Here is a 9,299-nt window from a genome sequence, read left to right as displayed (position 1 = left end):
GCTAGACGAGTGACCCTGGAGCGGGTAAAGTAGCAAGCAAGCTTTTGTGTTTAACGGACAAAATGCAGGGCCTGCACCCTTCCTTTTTGATGATTTCGAGTACGGGAGAAATACCTTAGCGCCATGTAGGTGTTGTGGTTCACGGTCGAGTGGCGCGCGTACCTCAAAATCCATTTGGTTTTCCTTATTTCGAGTGTAGGAGAAAGAGTCACTGCACTGTGCAGGTGTTTTGGTCCTCTGACAAGCTGCTCACGCATCTCAATATACCAACATTTTAATTAATCCAATTTTCAGTGCAGGAGAAAGTGGTACTGCACCGTGTATGTGTTTGGGTCTGCTGACAAATGGCTCGTGTACCTCAAAGAAGTATCTACGATAATGAAAAAGAAAGTTTAGATACATATATGGCCTTACTTGCAAGAGAAGCACCTTATGCCCTAAGCTCAGTCGGCATATAGACCATTTCACAACACTAAAATTACTCATGAAAGTAACCACATGCATATTATCTGTACTTCACAGGGATGATTCTGCCTTAATTCTACTGGGCCTGTCTACTGCATTTTGCACTATTGACCACTCGGCTGCCCTGAATACCTTCTTAACAAACTCCAGAAAGTACAGAACTCTGGTGCTTAGAACTAGGAAATGGGACCACGCCACCTCTCTCCTTCGTTTTCTTCACTAGCTACTCGTCCGTTCTGGCATCCAGCACAAACTGTCCGTGCTGTGTTTTCATTTCTTTTCAGGTTCCTGTCCCTATTTAACATCTCTTTTCCTACATCCCAGCTAGACTACTCCAGTCTTCCTCTAGTGACCGTGCGCCCTCTGTTCCTGTGGCCAGAACAATCACATATGGTCGCCGGATTTTTTAGTTACTGTGCTGCAAAAACGGTGGAACTCTCTTCCCTTTCATATTCGCTATCTACCCATCATTGAATTCTGAAGCTTTCACGAAAAATACATCTGTATCACGAGCATTATTTCTTACTACAACCAACACAGCTGTCAAAGTTGTGACTATAGTCTATTGACTAGTCCGCCTGCTCGTTTTCCTCTGCCGATTTATGACACTCTTCATCTTTACTACTTGAGAGTTGAGAGGATGCTCCTTCGTGAGCATGATTAAGCGCTATATAAATCACACGTTTATTATTATTTGATGTAAGAAGGTCAGTAAGACAAAAAAAAAAAAGCGTTACTGGCTGACCGGAGATTATGTTTAGCGTAGCTTCTAGAAATTTAAAAGACTTTTGAGAAAAAAATAGGCAGAAAAAGGGAAGTGATTGTTGAGGGGTTATTTACATAATTTCTGTGTTCTTTTCCTCAAAGTAGAATGAGAGAAAGACGCGAACCTGTACCCAACACTGGCGAGACGCGACTAAACGTTCATCCCTGCGTAGGAACACCCACGTGCTGACAATGAAAACCCTGTCCTCAATATGCTTCCGAACAAAGACACAAATGGCATCTGCTTTGTTGCGCAACAATTGTGAGATGAACAATTCAACTTTCTGCGACATAAAACACACTTTGCACATTTGACAATTGAGAGGCAGGCAACAGATCGGAACGCCGATAGGGCCTTTAGAGAGATGAGCATGCAAGGTAAAGGAGGTTGTAAACCTGCTTCACAAGTAGACGCTCAGATTTTGGATAACCACTGGCCACAATAGCTTTGGGGCACTTTGGAAGTTTGATGGTGTGACACCTTGCCAGGTTAAGAGCGGCCTTTACGCCTTTTTTTTTCTTTGTTACGGGGTCTTTATATGAAATGAAAGATAATTTCATATTTTCTTTGCATTTTTAATTACGCATATAATTAATACAATGAAATCTCCATCATGCTGAGCAAATTGTTTTCATTTTTTCTTTGATGGTATATGGGACCGGTGACTTTCTATGAGTTACTTGCTTTATTGTTAATATTGTCATCGCACAAACCACAACCTTTTTTGAACGAATTAAAGTCTCGGAATATCGCAATGACTCCCTTCCTCACACACTCACATCAAGAGTACAACTGGTTTCGCATGTTATGTAAGTGAATATTTTATACAAATGCATTTAATGTGTTTTCATAATTTCTTGTCATGTTGGTACCGGTTATTAATGAGACAAAGTTTATTTTGAATTACAAAAAGCACGTACACACGCACCTACAGACATGTACAAAAAAGGAGTATGTATACGGTGGCTTATGAAGTTGCTTAGCTTTGGAAGGGTGGGGAACAAACTCTGCTTAGTGAATGACGAAACAACTCTTAGCATTTTTGAGGAGGGAGGCTGTCCCTTTTACCCTACGCCAGTGGTATATATTGTCAGTGTAAGTTCGTGGGTGTAAGAGTTAAAAACATATTCCATGAAGAGTATTATGCCAGCCCATATAAGCAAGGGCAAAGAAAGTTTCAGCAGGTGTCGGGTAGGAAAACACTTGCACCCAGGTGTGTCTGCTGAGTCACTTTCTATCTCACTTCCTGCACAGACCAGCGGGTACAATAGTCTACCTACCTACATAACTACTGCGAGTTAGCTGCACGGTTTTGGGGTAGCTTTCACGTGAAAGCTCTTAAAGCTTGTCAAAAGTTTTCAGTAAAAGTAACTTTTTTCTTGTAAACTTTCTTTGGTTTACAAATTTAATTTCTTTTACAAATTAAGTATGAACTAAACAAAGTCGTGTTTTACCCCTGGAGGGGAGAAAAGAAATGAATTTCAAAACATTGGATGAGTCATTATCGCTGTCAAGTTGAGTATAGCAATGACTTGCTGACACTCGAGCGTATCGCTGAACGTGCAAGGAGAACAGGTTGTGAATGCACAGGTCGACATTAAGACCCGGCAACGCAAGGCAAAGTATGCGATGTGCAGGACGCCATCTTGAGGTGATCCACCCGCTGTTGTTAACTTGTTACTCGATCTGGTTGTCAGGTAGCAGACACGTGATCTCAATGCCTGAAAGTCGTTTTATTGCACAGCTGGGTGTTCCTCGGGTATGTCTGTCATGGGTGGCTGCTTCGTGGATTTTGCAGTGCCTTAGGTTGGTCAAGTTACTGTAAAGGGCCATTCAGGAGTTAGGGATCACTACATTCATTTCTTACCTTCATCGTCCTCGTTGATAATATATCGACATTATCAACGGAACTCCCTTAAGCTTTACACAGTACACCATAATTGTACCATTTTTTTCTCGTGTAGCATTCTAACCAAAACCCCTCAAAAGTTATTTTTTGTTCTTTCAGACACAGCATCTTTCGCATTTGTCTTTGGTGACAAAAGTGCCTGACTAAAATGATGGTTATGACGATTGACGACGGTTAAAATATTACAGGTCGTGTGCTTGCGTTCGAGTTCATCAGTATCTATGTCAACATTTATTTCAGTGTCTAAGTTAGGATTTAGGGATTTGTTGCATTGCTGCAAACTGCAAGTTCTGTCCTGCACGCAGCCAAATAAAGAAAATGAGTAACTTCAGTAATATCTTTTATAGCCTAATCTCTCTTGAAAACAGCTCAGTGCAGTAAACCAAGAACTAAAGTATACTGAAGTATTTGAAGTACGTGATCCGGTTTGTTGTTTCGATGGACATCTAGGTCGAGAATGCAGCGAGTGGTACAAAGAATAGTTTGCGTGTTTGCAGTGGTGGGTTTTCCTCCCATGTCACCTGTCACACGATGTGTTTTATAGGCAGAGTGGTGAGTCATAGTTTGCCTGCTATTTAGAAAAGTATCTTGGCTGGGGCTGTTTATTGATATGAAACATCGTGTCAGCAACAAAAGAGCATTGTTATCATGATAAGAAATAACATAAAGAATACACTTAAAACGTCTGAGGACGAGAATCTATTGATGTCAGAAACAACTTAAAGTGAGGGACAGGTTTCACTGTGCAACTGTTTTAGCAGAGCAAGTTCTCGACATGTGTTTACGAATTGTTAACGAGGAAAGTTAATAGGGGACAGGGAGAAGCAATCATATTTTCCATGATACACGGTTGTCACCCTTCTTATCTTGAAACATTTGTAAATAAATCATACCAGTTGTCGATTCTTCATGACAGTACTTGAACAAGGTACTGTTGTTCATTGTGTGGGGACACTCAGCACGAAAATATACACATCTCCGACAAAAGTAAAGAAAGTGAGGTTCCTCTAACCCAGAGGTGGGCAATTAATTTTCCCAAGGGGCCGGATGACAAACTGGGATGGTTCTAGAGGGCCGGATGAGAAACTGGGATGGTTCTAGAGGGCCGGACTAATATAGTTAACTCAGTTTTACCCAATACTGTATATATAGTATATTTACTGGTGGGCGGCCAGCGGGCGGGCCGGTCAGAGACAGGAGGCGGGCCGGATCCGGCCCGCGGGCCGGCGTTTGCCCAGGTCTGCTCTAACCCAACCCATGTTTGCTGGCGACATCTATCACATTATTCAAAGGAGTAAAAAATATTTTATGGTCTCCTTGGTTAAACCTCATCCTTTTTAATCCACAGATCATAAGGCTACTCTCAATCTTGTTAGCCAGTTTAGCCTTTTGCATTAAGAAAAAATAATGATATGCTTGTTTAGATATACGATCGGTTGGAATTTTTGTTAAAGTCAGAATTTGAACAACCGTTCATTAGCAGTTTAATTACCGGCTTTACACACAACACATTCAATGTAACTGCCGTGCTGCGCACTGCATTACCTGTATTTTATAGTATGGTGATCCTAAGGTGTCATAATTCACAATTATCTCATTAAGGTCTTTACTATTGTATTGGGATGTCAGAATGGATTCTGTGTGAATCGCAGCACAAATACTATTTTTATCACGAACATTGGTATTTGAATCATTGTCTTTGATTGTAATGATTGACTGTAATGATTTAGAGTCTGTGGTTAGTTTTGCTACTGCTTTTGGGTGATCAACACTTGGAAAAACCTAGCACAGAATAAAGACAGACAATCCAAGTTTCTAGTAATCGACGCCATCTTCCTCGAAATTAAGGATGTCATCTGATAATTCAGTACAAATGATGGCTGGAAAGAGATACACCAGCTGGTCTTTTGCTAATACAGTGGAACCTCGGTTAACGAACTTAATCCGTTCTGCAAAGCTGTTCGTTATCCGAAACAATTTTTTCCAAAAGAAATAAAGGAAATAGATTTAATTGGTTTCCAGCCCCTGTTGACTCGCTAATATTTGAAAGTTACAGGCTAGATAGGTATTTGTTTTAATGAGAACAGTTATGATACAATATAAATGGAGTTAAATAAACATAAAAACATTAACGAAAGCATTTAAACATCAGAAAACTTGCCGTTTCACCGAAGCAGGTGTGGGGAGGAAGATCAAGGACATAATTAAAAAAAATTTAACTGCATACACATCCACTCTAATATACAAAAATGCATACACTTTCAGTACTGCAAGTTTAATTATCATTCATCTCTTTCTCTATCTTTCTTTTCTTAGCTTCCAGCAGCCAGACTTCCAGTTCAAGTTTTTTCATTTGTAGTCCTATTTTTTGTTGGCGTAGTATACACTCTGCTGTTTGTTCTTTCAAATATTTGTTCGTGAGTTGTTGCTCTTCATCTCCTTTACTGCCTCTTTCGGTTGTCCATGGACAGTGGTGTTGACGGTTAGAAGCTTGCCAACGATATGGAGGGACTTGGAAACTCTGGGGCAGAGTAAAAAAAAATTATGTACTAAATGATGGTCGCAAGAGTGGCAATTAGATTTCTGAATGTACATCAATAAGATTCTAAAGAAAAGTGATGTTATCCACAAACTGATTTAGTGTAACATGGCAGAAAATTATCAGTCTTGCAAGAATTGACTGCAAATATCATTTAGATGTGTGTGTATATATATATAATTGTGTGTGGATGTAATTATAGACTACAAATGTGTGACAAAGAAAATTGGATGTAACTATCAATTTTCCTGCAAATCATATAAGCTGACAAGAATAACAAAACATTCAACATTTTATTTAAAATGAAAATAACCATTTTCTTTGTTACAAGTCTTGACCAAACTGTTGTTTAAGCAGGGTGCAGATTCTGTTGTCAGGGGTCTCGCACTTTGAGTTATTTCCTCAGTCACTGCAAAATCCAAGCAATATTTTGAAATTATGCAAATTCACATACTGTACCATTTCCTTGTCTTTCCCTTTCACACTTTTATCTTTTCCTGTAGACTGTAAAATTATTCACATTTCATTTTGCTTTTGTTTTAAAATGTGTGATTATGACTGTTTGATTGTAAAATAATTTTCACTATGTACATTTTAAGATATTGTCTATTATTTGTTGAGGTGGCAGCATTGCACACAAACTTCACAACAGCATTCTGCACACAAACTTTATACTATGAAACATGAATTCATTCAGCCTGCTTACCTCCTTCACTCCCTGAGGCTGAATGCTGGGTTGCATCTAGTCCTGCCACAAATGAATCTGTAGCATATCCTGGAAAAAAACATGTTTTAAAAATTGTGCTTAATTTGATCATTCATCAATAAGTTTATAGCTGATGTACAAACAATAAATGAGAACAAAATAATGGTTGCATTTGAGGCAAAGTTAAACCAACCCATTTTCACCCTGTCGTGCTGTGTCACCACTTACCAAGAACGTACAGCGTGTATGATTTACAAATATAAGTGTGATTTAAACATCCAAAGCATGGCATATTCTTCACTGCTCCCCTCCCTACATCCAGTTGATTTGCAAACGTAATCACATTTTATTATATTATAAATTCATAAAAAATAGAAATAAGTACCCAGTCCATAAGTAACCTATAAACATAACGACAATTATTGTCATTTACTTTTATATATATACTTTAATAGCCAGTTAGTGTGTCACATACCTGCAATACCATTGATCAGACTAGTGTTGCTGCCAAGGACCGCAATAGAAGTCGTTGCACCTCAGCTCTCAGACCCTACAGCAAGCTGGTCGGGTGAAGAAAATATTTTATTGCCAGGCTAGTCAACAGTGCCTGTGATCTTTACCCTGATAATGTCCGGGTAGCAATTGCAGATGACTGCCCGCTAGCAGTCCGCACCGCGTGTACTCTTACCTTCCCTCGCACGGCCGATAACATTCACTTCACGAAGGAGGGAAGATATATCAGCCTTTCAGTGCACCCGTGTATGCTTATACATGTTCAAACATACATTTGTATGCAAAATCTCCAACGTGACCATGGTTTTGTTGAATGTGCATAGCAATAATGATTATGGAAAAAGAAGTTTTATTTATATCAGCATTCTCAGGGAAGTGTAGATGCACTATTGTACTTTTTTCCATATCAGGTCAGCATCAAACAACTGCCAAAGCTGGTATAGTCTGTGAGCAGGAAGACAAATGAAATCTTTTCCTTTCTGAGAACTAAAAATATCCTTTCATTGACAAACTCATGCCCATCTGCTAATGTAAATTGGGAAAAAGTTGTTAAACAGATTCTGAAGTGGTTATTTTATATGTTGGAGATGGGTTTTATGGTAGAGGATCATCAACACAGACTTGAATGAAAAGCAGTGTTGTGCGAAGGTAATCTGATCCAATAGCAGTAAGCAGCTGAATGTGGGCTTAGGCAGCAGTGGAGGCAACTTGTCTGAAACACGCATGTTGAGGCGGTTTACTTGAACCTAAACATCGTCAAATTATTTAAAACAAAATAATACTCACCTTGAGAAACACAGGCAATGATGATAGTTAGTATTCCAATCATACTGAGAGCCATGTTGCCATACGCCTTACGACGATAAACTACGGCGATTGAAATGGCGAAACAGATATTTTAGCTCACACCTCTTACTTAAAATAAAATTTCTATAGTTTTGAACAGTACAAACAGTTGCTCATGCAAGCAAGGTTATGCTAAAGGTCGTGTCGCCTCACTCGATGGCTGAGGAACTTCTAGAAGAAGAAAAGGCCGACTTCAGAGAAGGCAGGAGCACAGTAAAACAAATCTACTTTTGAGAACAGGAAAGAAGTGTGTCTGAAAACATCATTAATAACACTTACACATTTTGATTTATAACTACAACACTAAATTGGCGGATGATAGCCCGTGTCTACTTCAGAAGCACTTAAATCATTGCGCCTAGACTAAGGAAGCCAGAACATTGGGATGATAGGATAGATTTTATTTAAAATACTCATCCTCCTTTCCATCCAGATGACAGTTTTACACTGGTCTATATGCCACTCGGGGGTTGTGCAATATGCATGTAACCCTTACCCAGATATTCTGCTTGTCTCTCTCTCTCTGTCGCTCTTGGCTCGTGTGTACATGTGCACCTTGATACTGTTAACAGTCATGATCTTTGTTTTACTTTGCTGCATATTATTAATTAAGCATGTGTGAAAATGACTTGAAGCCGGCAGCATCGCTGTTTCTAAACATATTACAAAGGTATTGGAAAAAGTACAAGTGGAAAGCCATCTTTAAAAGAGACGCCGGGTTATCTTGTCTGTACTGTACTTGGTCTCAGTTTTTCAGACGAATCATCTCTCGCGTTTGTCTTTAGTGACTATGTTGCTGGAGTCTATGATGGTTATGATGACGGTCATAGTATTAGAGGTTGTAATTTCAATCCTATATTTTATATCCAGTCTGTCTAAAAAGCAGGTCAGTGCTGTCAACCAGGGACTGAAGTACACTAAAGTACTTTGAAGTACGTGAAAAGGTTTGCTGTTTCGATGGGTGACTAGGAATAGAATGCGGCGTGCCAAAGAATATCTGTTAAAGTTTACTTATTTGCAGTGGTTGGTTTTTCTCCCATGACCTCTGGCACACAATTTATTTTCAGTGGGCAGACTGGTGAGTTATATTTGAGTTGCTGGTTAAAAAACGTCGATTGATTGGAGTTGGTTATTGATATTTAATATAGTGTCACCAATAAAAGGCTATATCATGAGGAAAAATTAGGCAAAGAAGACACTTGAAAAGCTTGAGGACGAGAAAGATTCGTCAACTGATCTGTCAGAAACATTGTAAAAGGAGGGAAAGGTTTCATTGTGCAATTGTTTTAGCAGAGCAAGTTCTCAACATGTGTTTGTGAATTGTTAACGAGAAGGGTTAATAGGGGACAGGGAGTAGCAATCATACTTCACATGATACACGGTTGTCACCCTTCTTATCTTGAAACATTTGTGAATAAACCAAAGGTTCCGTTGGCGAGGTGTTGTTGCAGCCCTATTTCTACGCAGCTGTAACCAGCACGTCCAGAGGCGGCGTTAGGAACCGTTAAGAACACGCGGGGCCTGGGGCCGACCATCCGCGCGGGGCCGGGGTCAT

The 9,299-nt window shown here is 39.6% G+C and overlaps 1 long non-coding RNA gene across 1 annotated transcript; it reads right to left on the bottom strand.

Moving 5' to 3' along the window:
* Positions 1-5,399: 5,399 nt before the first annotated feature.
* On the bottom strand, positions 5,400-6,460 carry LOC112567969. Its single transcript, XR_003099951.1, has 3 exons — positions 6,386-6,460; positions 5,993-6,088; positions 5,400-5,661 (listed from the first exon to the last, which is right to left on the bottom strand). It is a non-coding gene; the product is annotated as an uncharacterized LOC112567969 (long non-coding RNA).
* Between the last annotated feature and the right edge of the window lie 2,839 nt (positions 6,461-9,299).

The sequence above is a fragment of the Pomacea canaliculata genome, linkage group LG7 (genome assembly GCF_003073045.1).
Source record: "Pomacea canaliculata isolate SZHN2017 linkage group LG7, ASM307304v1, whole genome shotgun sequence".
NCBI classification, from domain to species: domain Eukaryota; kingdom Metazoa; phylum Mollusca; class Gastropoda; order Architaenioglossa; family Ampullariidae; genus Pomacea; species Pomacea canaliculata.
This window is presented reverse-complemented; position numbering and strand designations above follow the sequence as displayed.